The sequence below is a fragment of the Barbatula barbatula genome (genome assembly GCF_947034865.1).
Source record: "Barbatula barbatula genome assembly, chromosome: 19".
NCBI classification, from domain to species: Eukaryota; Metazoa; Chordata; class Actinopteri; order Cypriniformes; family Nemacheilidae; genus Barbatula; species Barbatula barbatula.
Genome location: NC_136782.1, coordinates 2,385,670 through 2,399,413, shown reverse-complemented (window position 1 = coordinate 2,399,413; position 13,744 = coordinate 2,385,670).

The following is a 13,744-nucleotide window of genomic DNA, read 5'->3' as shown; positions in this document are numbered from 1 at the left end:
CAGCTCAGAAAGCTTGTTTCTGACATCTAACAGCTCAATTAGAGCATTTTAGTTATGAACAGTGTTCTTTGTCAAAACTGACATTCTCATCATCCACTGATGAACTGTTTCACAAAATGCAGTTTTCAGCTCAGAAAGCTTGTTTCTGACATTCTAACAGCTCAATCAGAGCATTTTAGTAATGAAGAGTGTTCTTTGTCAAAACTGACATTCTCATCATCCACTGATGCACTTTGTCACAAAATGCAGTTTCCAGCTCAGAAAGCTTGTTTCTGACATTCTAAAAGCTCAATTAGAGCATTTTAGTAATGAACAGTGTTCTTTGTCAATACTGACATTCTCATCATCCACTGATGCACTCTGTCACAAAATGCAGTTTTCAGCTCAGAAAGCTTGTTTCTGACATTCTAACAGCTCAATTAGAGCATTTTAGTAATGAACAGTGTTCTTTGTCAAAACTGACATTCTCATCATCCACTGATGCACTTTGTCACAAAATGCAGTTTCCAGCTCAGAAAGCTTGTTTCTGACATTCTAAAAGCTCAATTAGAGCATTTTAGTAATGAACAATGTTCTTTGTCAATACTGACATTCTCATCATCCACTGATGCACTTTGTCACAAAATGCAGTTTTCAGCTCAGAAAGCTTGTTTCTGACATTCTAACAGCTCAATTAGAACATTTCAGTAATGAACAGTGTTCTTTGTCAATACTGACATTCTCATCATCCACTGATGCACTTTGTCACAAAATGTAGTTCTCAGCTCAGAAAGCTTGTTTCTGACATTCTAAAAGCTCAATTAGAGCATTTTAGTAATGAACAGTGTTCTTTGTCAATACTGACATTCTCATCATCCACTGATGCACTTTGTCTCAAAATGCAGTTTTCAGCTCAGAAAGCTTGTTTCTGAGATTCTAACAGCTCAATTAGAGCATTTCAGTAATGAACAGTGTTCTTTGTCAAAACTGACATTCTCATCATCTACTGATGAACTGTGTCACAAAATGCAGTTTTCAGCTCAGAAAGCTTTTTTCTGAAATTCTAACAGCTCAATTAGAGCATTTTAGCAATGAACAGTGTTCTTTGTCAAAACTGACATTCTCATCATCCACTGATGCACTCTGTCACAAAATGCAGTTTTCAGCTCAGAAAGCTTGTTTCTGACATTCTAACAGCTCAATTAGAGCATTTTAGTAATGAACAGTGTTCTTTGTCAAAACTGACATTCTCATCATCCACTGATGAACTATTTCACAAAATGCAGTTTTCAGCTCAGAAAGCTTGTTTCTGACATTCTAACAGCTCAATCAGAGCATTTTAGTAATGAAGAGTGTTCTTTGTCAAAACTGACATTCTCATCATCCACTGATGCACTTTGTCACAAAATGCAGTTTCCAGCTCAGAAAGCTTGTTTCTGACATTCTAAAAGCTCAATTAGAGCATTTTAGTAATGAACAATGTTCTTTGTCAATACTGACATTCTCATCATCCACTGATGCACTTTGTCACAAAATGCAGTTTTCAGCTCAGAAAGCTTGTTTCTGACATTCTAACAGCTCAATTAGAACATTTCAGTAATGAACAGTGTTCTTTGTCAAAACTGAGTTTCTCATCATCCTCTGATGGACATTGTCACAAAATACATTTTTTAGCCCAGAAAGCTTGTTTCTGTCATTCTAACAGCTCAATTAGAGCATTTTAGTAATGAACAGTGTTCTTTGTCAAAACTGACATTCTCATCATCCACTGATGCACTTTGTCACAAAATGCAGTTTTCAGCTCAGAAAGCTTGTTTCTGAGATTCTAACAGCTCAATTAGAGCATTTCAGTAATGAACAGTGTTCTTTGTCAAAACTGACATTCTCATCATCTACTGATGAACTGTGTCACAAAATGCAGTTTTCAGCTCAGAAAGCTTGTTTCTGAAATTCTAACAGCTCAATTAGAGCATTTTAGCAATGAACAGTGTTCTTTGTCAAAACTGACATTCTCATCATCCTCTGATGGACATTGTCACAAAATTATTTTTTTAGCCCAGGAAGCTTGTTTCTGTCATTCTAACAGCTCAATCAGAGCATTTTAGTAATGAAGAGTGTTCTTTGTCAAAACTGACATTCTCATCATCCACTGATGCACTGTGTCACAAAATGCAGTTTTCAGCTCAGAAAGCTTGTTTCTGACATTCTAACAGCTCAATTAGAGCATTTTAGTAATGAACAGTGTTCTTTGTCAAAACTGACATTCTCATCATCCACTGATGAACTGTTTCACAAAATGCAGTTTTCAGCTCAGAAAGCTTGTTTCTGACATTCTAACAGCTCAATCAGAGCATTTTAGTAATGAAGAGTGTTCTTTGTCAAAACTGACATTCTCATCATCCACTGATGCACTTTGTCACAAAATGCAGTTTCCGGCTCAGAAAGCTTGTTTCTGACATTCTAAAAGCTCAATTAGAGCATTTTAGTAATGAACAGTGTTCTTTGTCAATACTGACATTCTCATCATCCACTGATGCACTCTGTCACAAAATGCAGTTTTCAGCTCAGAAAGCTTGTTTCTGACATTCTAACAGCTCAATTAGAGCATTTCAGTAATGAACAGTGTTCTTTGTCAAAACTGACATTCTCATCATCCACTGATGCACTCTGTCACAAAATGCAGTTTTCAGCTCAGAAAGCTTGTTTCTGACATTCTAACAGCTCAATTAGAGCATTTTAGTAATGAACAGTGTTCTTTGTCAAAACTGACATTCTCATCATCCACTGATGAACTGTTTCACAAAATGCAGTTTTCAGCTCAGAAAGCTTGTTTCTGACATTCTAACAGCTCAATCAGAGCATTTTAGTAATGAAGAGTGTTCTTTGTCAAAACTGACATTCTCATCATCCACTGATGCACTTTGTCACAAAATGCAGTTTCCAGCTCAGAAAGCTTGTTTCTGACATTCTAAAAGCTCAATTAGAGCATTTTAGTAATGAACAGTGTTCTTTGTCAATACTGACATTCTCATCATCCACTGATGCACTTTGTCACAAAATGCAGTTTTCAGCTCAGAAAGCTTGTTTCTGACATTCTAACAGCTCAATTAGAGCATTTTAGTAATGAAAAGTGTTCTTTGTCAAAACTGACATTCTCATCATCCACTGATGCACTTTGTCACAAAATGTATTTCTCAGCTCAGAAAGCTTGTTTCTGACATTCTAACAGCTCAATTAGAGCATTTCAGTAATGAACAGTGTTCTTTGTCAAAACTGACCTTCTCATCATCTACTGATGAACTGTGTCACAAAATGCAGTTTTCAGCTCAGCAAGCTTGTTTCTGACATTCTAACAGCTCACTTAGAGCATTTTTGTAATGAACAGTGTTCTTTGTCAAAACTGACATTGTCATCATCCTCTGATGGACATTGTCACAAAATGATTTTTTTAGCCCAGAAAGCTTGTTTCTGTCATTCTAACAGCTCAATCAGAGCATTTTAGTAATGAAGAGTGTTCTTTGTCAAAACTGACATTCTCATCATCCACTGATGCACTCTGTCACAAAATGCAGTTTTCAGCTCAGAAAGCTTGTTTCTGACATTCTAACAGCTCAATTAGAGCATTTTAGTAATGAACAGTGTTCTTTGTCAAAACTGACATTCTCATCATCCACTGATGCACTCTGTCACAAAATGCAGTTTTCAGCTCAGAAAGCTTGTTTCTGACATTCTAACAGTTCATTTAGAGCATTTTAGTAATGAACAGTGTTCTTTCTCAAAACTGACATTCTCATCATCCACTGATGCACTTTGTCACAAAATGCAGTTTTCAGCTCAGAAAGCTTGTTTCTGACATTCTAACAGCTCAATTAGAAAATTTTAGTAATGAACAGTGTTCTTTGTCAAAACTGACATTCTCATCATCCACTGATGCACTTTTTCAAAAAATGTAGTTCTCAGGTCAGAAATCTTGTTTCTGACATTCTAACAGCTCAATTAGAGCATTTCAGTAATGTACGGTGTTCTTTGTCAAAACTGACATTCTCATCATCCACTGATGCACTGTGTCACAAAATGCAGTTTTCAGCTCAGAAAGCTTGTTTCTGACATTCTAACAGCTCAATTAGAGCATTTTAGTAATGAAAAGTGTTCTTTGTCAAAACTGACATTCTCATCATCCACTGATGCACTTTGTCACAAAATGTAGTTCTCAGCTCAGAAAGCTTGTTTCTGACATTCTAACAGCTCAATTAGAGCATTTCAGTAATGAACAGTGTTCTTTGTCAAAACTGACATTCTCATCATCTACTGATGAACTGTGTCACAAAATGCAGTTTTCAGCTCAGCAAGCTTGTTTCTGACATTCTAACAGCTAACTTAGAGCATTTTTGCAATGAACAGTGTTCTTTGTCAAAACTGACATTGTCATCATCCTCTGATGGACATTGTCACAAAATGATTTTTTAGCCCAGAAAGCTTGTTTCTGTCATTCTAACAGCTCAATCAGAGCATTTTAGTAATGAAGAGTGTTCTTTGTCAAAACTGACATTCTCATCATCCACTGATGCACTCTGTCACAAAATGCAGTTTTCAGCTCAGAAAGCTTGTTTCTGACATTCTAACAGCTCAATTAGAAAATTTTAGTAATGAACAGTGTTCTTTGTCAAAACTGACATTCTCATCATCCACTGATGCACTTTTTCAAAAAATGTAGTTCTCAGGTCAGAAATCTTGTTTCTGACATTCTAACAGCTCAATTAGAGCATTTCAGTAATGTACGGTGTTCTTTGTCAAAACTGACATTCTCATCATCCACTGATGCAGTTTTCAGCTCAGAAAGCTTGTTTCTGACATTCTAACAGCTCAATTAGAGCATTTTAGTAATGAAAAGTGTTCTTTGTCAAAACTGACATTCTCATCATCCACTGATGCACTTTGTCACAAAATGTAGTTCTCAGCTCAGAAAGCTTGTTTCTGACATTCTAACAGCTCAATTAGAGCATTTCAGTAATGAACAGTGTTCTTTGTCAAAACTGACATTCTCATCATCTACTGATGAACTGTGTCACAAAATGCAGTTTTCAGCTCAGCAAGCTTGTTTCTGACATTCTAACAGCTCACTTAGAGCATTTTTGCAATGAACAGTGTTCTTTGTCAAAACTGACATTGTCATCATCCTCTGATGGACATTGTCACAAAATGATTTTTTAGCCCAGAAAGCTTGTTTCTGTCATTCTAACAGCTCAATCAGAGCATTTTAGTAATGAAGAGTGTTCTTTGTCAAAACTGACATTCTCATCATCCACTGATGCACTCTGTCACAAAATGCAGTTTTCAGCTCAGAAAGCTTGTTTCTGACATTCTAACAGCTCAATTAGATCATTTTAGTAATGAACAGTGTTCTTTGTCAAAACTGACATTCTCATCATCCACTGATGCACTCTGTCACAAAATGCAGTTTTCAGCTCAGAAAGCTTGTTTCTGACATTCTAACAGTTCAATTAGAGCATTTTAGTAATGAACAGTGTTCTTTCTCAAAACTGACATTCTCATCATCCACTGATGCACTTTGTCACAAAATGCAGTTTTCAGCTCAGAAAGCTTGTTTCTGACATTCTAACAGCTCAATTAGAAAATGTTAGTAATGAACAGTGTTCTTTGTCAAAACTGACATTCTCATCATCCACTGATGCACTTTTTCAAAAAATGTAGTTCTCAGCTCAGAAATCTTGTTTCTGACATTCTAACAGCTCAATTAGAGCATTTCAGTAATATACGGTGTTCTTTGTCAATACTGACATTCTCATCATCCACTGATGCACTTTGTCACAAAATGCAGTTTGCAGCTCAGAAAGCTTGTTTCTGACATTCTAACAACTCAATTAGAGCATTTTAGTAATGAACAGTGTTCTTTGTCAAAACTGACATTCTCATCATTCACTGATGCACTCTGTCACAAAATGCAGTTTTCAGCTCAGAAAGCTTGTTTCTGACATTCTAACAGCTCAATTAGAGCATTTTAGTAATGAACAGTGTTCTTTGTCAAAACTGACATTCTCATCATCCACTGATGAACTGTGTCACAAAATGCAGTTTTCAGCTCAGCAAGCTTGTTTCTGACATTCTAACAGCTCAATTAGAGCATTTTAGTAATGAACAGTGTTCTTTGTCAAAACTGACATTCTCATCATCCTCTGATGGACATTGTCACAAAATGATTTTTTTAACCCAGGAAGCTTGTTTCTGTCATTCTAACAGCTCAATCAGAGCATTTTAGTAATGAAGAGTGTTCTTTGTCAAAACTGACATTCTCATCATCCACTGATGCACTTTGTCACAAAATGCAGTTTCTAGCTCAGAAAGCTTGTTTCTGACATTCTAACAGCTCAGTTAGAGCATTTTAATAATGAACAGTGTTCTTTGTCAATACTGACATTCTCATCATCCACTGATGCACTTTGTCACAAAATGTAGTTTTCAGCTCAGAAAGCTTGTTTCTGACATTCTAACACCTCAATCAGAGCATTTTAGTAATGAACAGTGTTCTTTGTCAAAACTGACATTCTCATCATCCATTGATGAACTGTGTCACAAAATGCAGTTTTCAGCTCAGCAAGCTTGTTTCTGACATTCTAACAGCTCAATTAGAGCATTTTAGTAATGAACAGTGTTCTTTGTCAAAACTGACATTCTCATCATCCTCTGATGGACATTGTCACAAAATGACTTTTTTAGCCCAGAAAGCTTGTTTCTCTCATTCTAACAGCTCAATCAGAGCATTTTAGTATGAAGAGTGTTCTTTGTCAAAACTGACATTCTCATCATCCACTGATGCACTCTGTCACAAAATGCAGTTTTCAGCTCAGAAAGCTTGTTTCTGACATTCTAACAGCTCAATTAGAGCATTTTAGTAATGGACAGTGTTCTTTGTCAAAACTGACATTCTCATCATCCACTGATGAACTGTGTCACAAAATGCAGTTTTCAGCTCAGAAATCTTGTTTCTGACATTCTAACAGCTCAATTAGAGCATTTTAGTAATGAACAGTGTTCTTTGTCAAAACTGACATTCTCATCATCCACTGATGCACTCAGTCACAAAATGCAGTTTTCAGCTCAGAAAGCTTGTTTCTGACATCTAACAGCTCAATTAGAGCATTTTAGTTATGAACAGTGTTCTTTGTCAAAACTGACATTCTCATCATCCACTGATGAACTGTTTCACAAAATGCAGTTTTCAGCTCAGAAAGCTTGTTTCTGACATTCTAACAGCTCAATCAGAGCATTTTAGTAATGAAGAGTGTTCTTTGTCAAAACTGACATTCTCATCATCCACTGATGCACTTTGTCACAAAATGCAGTTTCCAGCTCAGAAAGCTTGTTTCTGACATTCTAAAAGCTCAATTAGAGCATTTTAGTAATGAACAGTGTTCTTTGTCAATACTGACATTCTCATCATCCACTGATGCACTCTGTCACAAAATGCAGTTTTCAGCTCAGAAAGCTTGTTTCTGACATTCTAACAGCTCAATTAGAGCATTTTAGTAATGAACAGTGTTCTTTGTCAAAACTGACATTCTCATCATCCACTGATGCACTTTGTCACAAAATGCAGTTTCCAGCTCAGAAAGCTTGTTTCTGACATTCTAAAAGCTCAATTAGAGCATTTTAGTAATGAACAATGTTCTTTGTCAATACTGACATTCTCATCATCCACTGATGCACTTTGTCACAAAATGCAGTTTTCAGCTCAGAAAGCTTGTTTCTGACATTCTAACAGCTCAATTAGAACATTTCAGTAATGAACAGTGTTCTTTGTCAATACTGACATTCTCATCATCCACTGATGCACTTTGTCACAAAATGTAGTTCTCAGCTCAGAAAGCTTGTTTCTGACATTCTAAAAGCTCAATTAGAGCATTTTAGTAATGAACAGTGTTCTTTGTCAATACTGACATTCTCATCATCCACTGATGCACTTTGTCTCAAAATGCAGTTTTCAGCTCAGAAAGCTTGTTTCTGAGATTCTAACAGCTCAATTAGAGCATTTCAGTAATGAACAGTGTTCTTTGTCAAAACTGACATTCTCATCATCTACTGATGAACTGTGTCACAAAATGCAGTTTCAGCTCAGAAAGCTTTTTTCTGAAATTCTAACAGCTCAATTAGAGCATTTTAGCAATGAACAGTGTTCTTTGTCAAAACTGACATTCTCATCATCCACTGATGCACTCTGTCACAAAATGCAGTTTTCAGCTCAGAAAGCTTGTTTCTGACATTCTAACAGCTCAATTAGAGCATTTTAGTAATGAACAGTGTTCTTTGTCAAAACTGACATTCTCATCATCCACTGATGAACTATTTCACAAAATGCAGTTTTCAGCTCAGAAAGCTTGTTTCTGACATTCTAACAGCTCAATCAGAGCATTTTAGTAATGAAGAGTGTTCTTTGTCAAAACTGACATTCTCATCATCCACTGATGCACTTTGTCACAAAATGCAGTTTCCAGCTCAGAAAGCTTGTTTCTGACATTCTAAAAGCTCAATTAGAGCATTTTAGTAATGAACAATGTTCTTTGTCAATACTGACATTCTCATCATCCACTGATGCACTTTGTCACAAAATGCAGTTTTCAGCTCAGAAAGCTTGTTTCTGACATTCTAACAGCTCAATTAGAACATTTCAGTAATGAACAGTGTTCTTTGTCAAAACTGAGTTTCTCATCATCCTCTGATGGACATTGTCACAAAATACATTTTTTAGCCCAGAAAGCTTGTTTCTGTCATTCTAACAGCTCAATTAGAGCATTTTAGTAATGAACAGTGTTCTTTGTCAAAACTGACATTCTCATCATCCACTGATGCACTTTGTCACAAAATGTAGTTCTCAGCTCAGAAAGCTTGTTTCTGACATTCTAAAAGCTCAATTAGAGCATTTTAGTAATGAACAGTGTTCTTTGTCAATACTGACATTCTCATCATCCACTGATGCACTTTGTCACAAAATGCAGTTTTCAGCTCAGAAAGCTTGTTTCTGAGATTCTAACAGCTCAATTAGAGCATTTCAGTAATGAACAGTGTTCTTTGTCAAAACTGACATTCTCATCATCTACTGATGAACTGTGTCACAAAATGCAGTTTTCAGCTCAGAAAGCTTGTTTCTGAAATTCTAACAGCTCAATTAGAGCATTTTAGCAATGAACAGTGTTCTTTGTCAAAACTGACATTCTCATCATCCTCTGATGGACATTGTCACAAAATTATTTTTTTAGCCCAGGAAGCTTGTTTCTGTCATTCTAACAGCTCAATCAGAGCATTTTAGTAATGAAGAGTGTTCTTTGTCAAAACTGACATTCTCATCATCCACTGATGCACTGTGTCACAAAATGCAGTTTTCAGCTCAGAAAGCTTGTTTCTGACATTCTAACAGCTCAATTAGAGCATTTTAGTAATGAACAGTGTTCTTTGTCAAAACTGACATTCTCATCATCCACTGATGAACTGTTTCACAAAATGCAGTTTTCAGCTCAGAAAGCTTGTTTCTGACATTCTAACAGCTCAATCAGAGCATTTTAGTAATGAAGAGTGTTCTTTGTCAAAACTGACATTCTCATCATCCACTGATGCACTTTGTCACAAAATGCAGTTTCCGGCTCAGAAAGCTTGTTTCTGACATTCTAAAAGCTCAATTAGAGCATTTTAGTAATGAACAGTGTTCTTTGTCAATACTGACATTCTCATCATCCACTGATGCACTCTGTCACAAAATGCAGTTTTCAGCTCAGAAAGCTTGTTTCTGACATTCTAACAGCTCAATTAGAGCATTTCAGTAATGAACAGTGTTCTTTGTCAAAACTGACATTCTCATCATCCACTGATGCACTCTGTCACAAAATGCAGTTTTCAGCTCAGAAAGCTTGTTTCTGACATTCTAACAGCTCAATTAGAGCATTTTAGTAATGAACAGTGTTCTTTGTCAAAACTGACATTCTCATCATCCACTGATGAACTGTTTCACAAAATGCAGTTTTCAGCTCAGAAAGCTTGTTTCTGACATTCTAACAGCTCAATCAGAGCATTTTAGTAATGAAGAGTGTTCTTTGTCAAAACTGACATTCTCATCATCCACTGATGCACTTTGTCACAAAATGCAGTTTCCAGCTCAGAAAGCTTGTTTCTGACATTCTAAAAGCTCAATTAGAGCATTTTAGTAATGAACAGTGTTCTTTGTCAATACTGACATTCTCATCATCCACTGATGCACTTTGTCACAAAATGCAGTTTTCAGCTCAGAAAGCTTGTTTCTGACATTCTAACAGCTCAATTAGAGCATTTTAGTAATGAAAAGTGTTCTTTGTCAAAACTGACATTCTCATCATCCACTGATGCACTTTGTCACAAAATGTAGTTCTCAGCTCAGAAAGCTTGTTTCTGACATTCTAACAGCTCAATTAGAGCATTTCAGTAATGAACAGTGTTCTTTGTCAAAACTGACATTCTCATCATCTACTGATGAACTGTGTCACAAAATGCAGTTTTCAGCTCAGCAAGCTTGTTTCTGACATTCTAACAGCTCACTTAGAGCATTTTTGTAATGAACAGTGTTCTTTGTCAAAACTGACATTGTCATCATCCTCTGATGGACATTGTCACAAAATGATTTTTTTAGCCCAGAAAGCTTGTTTCTGTCATTCTAACAGCTCAATCAGAGCATTTTAGTAATGAAGAGTGTTCTTTGTCAAAACTGACATTCTCATCATCCACTGATGCACTCTGTCACAAAATGCAGTTTTCAGCTCAGAAAGCTTGTTTCTGACATTCTAACAGCTCAATTAGAGCATTTTAGTAATGAACAGTGTTCTTTGTCAAAACTGACATTCTCATCATCCACTGATGCACTCTGTCACAAAATGCAGTTTTCAGCTCAGAAAGCTTGTTTCTGACATTCTAACAGTTCAATTAGAGCATTTTAGTAATGAACAGTGTTCTTTCTCAAAACTGACATTCTCATCATCCACTGATGCACTTTGTCACAAAATGCAGTTTTCAGCTCAGAAAGCTTGTTTCTGACATTCTAACAGCTCAATTAGAAAATTTTAGTAATGAACAGTGTTCTTTGTCAAAACTGACATTCTCATCATCCACTGATGCACTTTTTCAAAAAATGTAGTTCTCAGCTCAGAAATCTTGTTTCTGACATTCTAACAGCTCAATTAGAGCATTTCAGTAATGTACGGTGTTCTTTGTCAAAACTGACATTCTCATCATCCACTGATGCACTGTGTCACAAAATGCAGTTTTCAGCTCAGAAAGCTTGTTTCTGACATTCTAACAGCTCAATTAGAGCATTTTAGTAATGAACAGTGTTCTTTGTCAAAACTGACATTCTCATCATCCACTGATGAACTGTTTCACAAAATGCAGTTTTCAGCTCAGAAAGCTTGTTTCTGACATTCTAACAGCTCAATCAGAGCATTTTAGTAATGAAGAGTGTTCTTTGTCAAAACTGACATTCTCATCATCCACTGATGCACTTTGTCACAAAATGCAGTTTCCAGCTCAGAAAGCTTGTTTCTGACATTCTAAAAGCTCAATTAGAGCATTTTAGTAATGAACAGTGTTCTTTGTCAATACTGACATTCTCATCATCCACTGATGCACTCTGTCACAAAATGCAGTTTTCAGCTCAGAAAGCTTGTTTCTGACATTCTAACAGCTCAATTAGAGCATTTCAGTAATGAACAGTGTTCTTTGTCAAAACTGACATTCTCATCATCCACTGATGCACTCTGTCACAAAATGCAGTTTTCAGCTCAGAAAGCTTGTTTCTGACATTCTAACAGCTCAATTAGAGCATTTTAGTAATGAAGAGTGTTCTTTGTCAAAACTGACATTCTCATCATCCACTGATGCACTTTGTCACAAAATGCAGTTTCCAGCTCAGAAAGCTTGTTTCTGACATTCTAAAAGCTCAATTAGAGCATTTTAGTAATGAACAATGTTCTTTGTCAATACTGACATTCTCATCATCCACTGATGCACTTTGTCACAAAATGCAGTTTTCAGCTCAGAAAGCTTGTTTCTGACATTCTAACAGCTCAATTAGAACATTTCAGTAATGAACAGTGTTCTTTGTCAAAACTGAGTTTCTCATCATCCTCTGATGGACATTGTCACAAAATGCATTTTTTAGCCCAGAAAGCTTGTTTCTGTCATTCTAACAGCTCAATTAGAGCATTTTAGTAATGAACAGTGTTCTTTGTCAAAACTGACATTCTCATCATCCACTGATGCACTTTGTCACAAAATGTAGTTCTCAGCTCAGAAAGCTTGTTTCTGACATTCTAAAAGCTCAATTAGAGCATTTTAGTAATGAACAGTGTTCTTTGTCAATACTGACATTCTCATCATCCACTGATGCACTTTGTCACAAAATGCAGTTTTCAGCTCAGAAAGCTTGTTTCTGAGATTCTAACAGCTCAATTAGAGCATTTCAGTGATGAACAGTGTTCTTTGTCAAAACTGACATTCTCATCATCTACTGATGAACTGTGTCACAAAATGCAGTTTTCAGCTCAGAAAGCTTGTTTCTGAAATTCTAACAGCTCAATTAGAGCATTTTAGCAATGAACAGTGTTCTTTGTCACAAAATTATTTTTTTAGCCCAGGAAGCTTGTTTCTGTCATTCTAACAGCTCAATCAGAGCATTTTAGTAATGAAGAGTGTTCTTTGTCAAAACTGACATTCTCATCATCCAATGATGCACTGTGTCACAAAATGCAGTTTTCAGCTCAGAAAGCTTGTTTCTGACATTCTAACAGCTCAATTAGAGCATTTTAGTAATGAACAGTGTTCTTTGTCAAAACTGACATTCTCATCATCCACTGATGAACTGTTTCACAAAATGCAGTTTTCAGCTCAGAAAGCTTGTTTCTGACATTCTAACAGCTCAATCAGAGCATTTTAGTAATGAAGAGTGTTCTTTGTCAAAACTGACATTCTCATCCATCCACTGATGCACTTTGTCACAAAATGCAGTTTCCAGCTCAGAAAGCTTGTTTCTGACATTCTAAAAGCTCAATTAGAGCATTTTAGTAATGAACAGTGTTCTTTGTCAATACTGACATTCTCATCATCCACTGATGCACTCTGTCACAAAATGCAGTTTTCAGCTCAGAAAGCTTGTTTCTGACATTCTAACAACTCAATTAGAGCATTTTAGTAATGAACAGTGTTCTTTGTCAAAACTGACATTCTCATCATTCACTGATGCACTCTGTCACAAAATGCAGTTTTCAGCTCAGAAAGCTTGTTTCTGACATTCTAACAGCTCAATTAGAGCATTTTAGTAATGAACAATGTTCTTTGTCAAAACTAACATTCTCATCATCTACTGATGAACTGTGTCACAAAATGCAGTTTTCAGCTCAGAAAGCTTGTTTCTGAAATTCTAACAGCTCAATTAGAGCATTTTAGCAATGAACAGTGTTCTTTGTCAAAACTGACATTCTCATCATCCTCTGATGGACATTGTCACAAAATTATTTTTTTAGCCCAGGAAGCTTGTTTCTGTCATTCTAACAGCTCAATCAGAGCATTTTAGTAATGAAGAGTGTTCTTTGTCAAAACTGACATTCTCATCATCCACTGATGCACTGTGTCACAAAATGCAGTTTTCAGCTCAGAAAGCTTGTTTCTGACATTCTAACAGCTCAATTAGAGCATTTTAGTAATGAACAGTGTTCTTTGTCAAAACTGACATTCT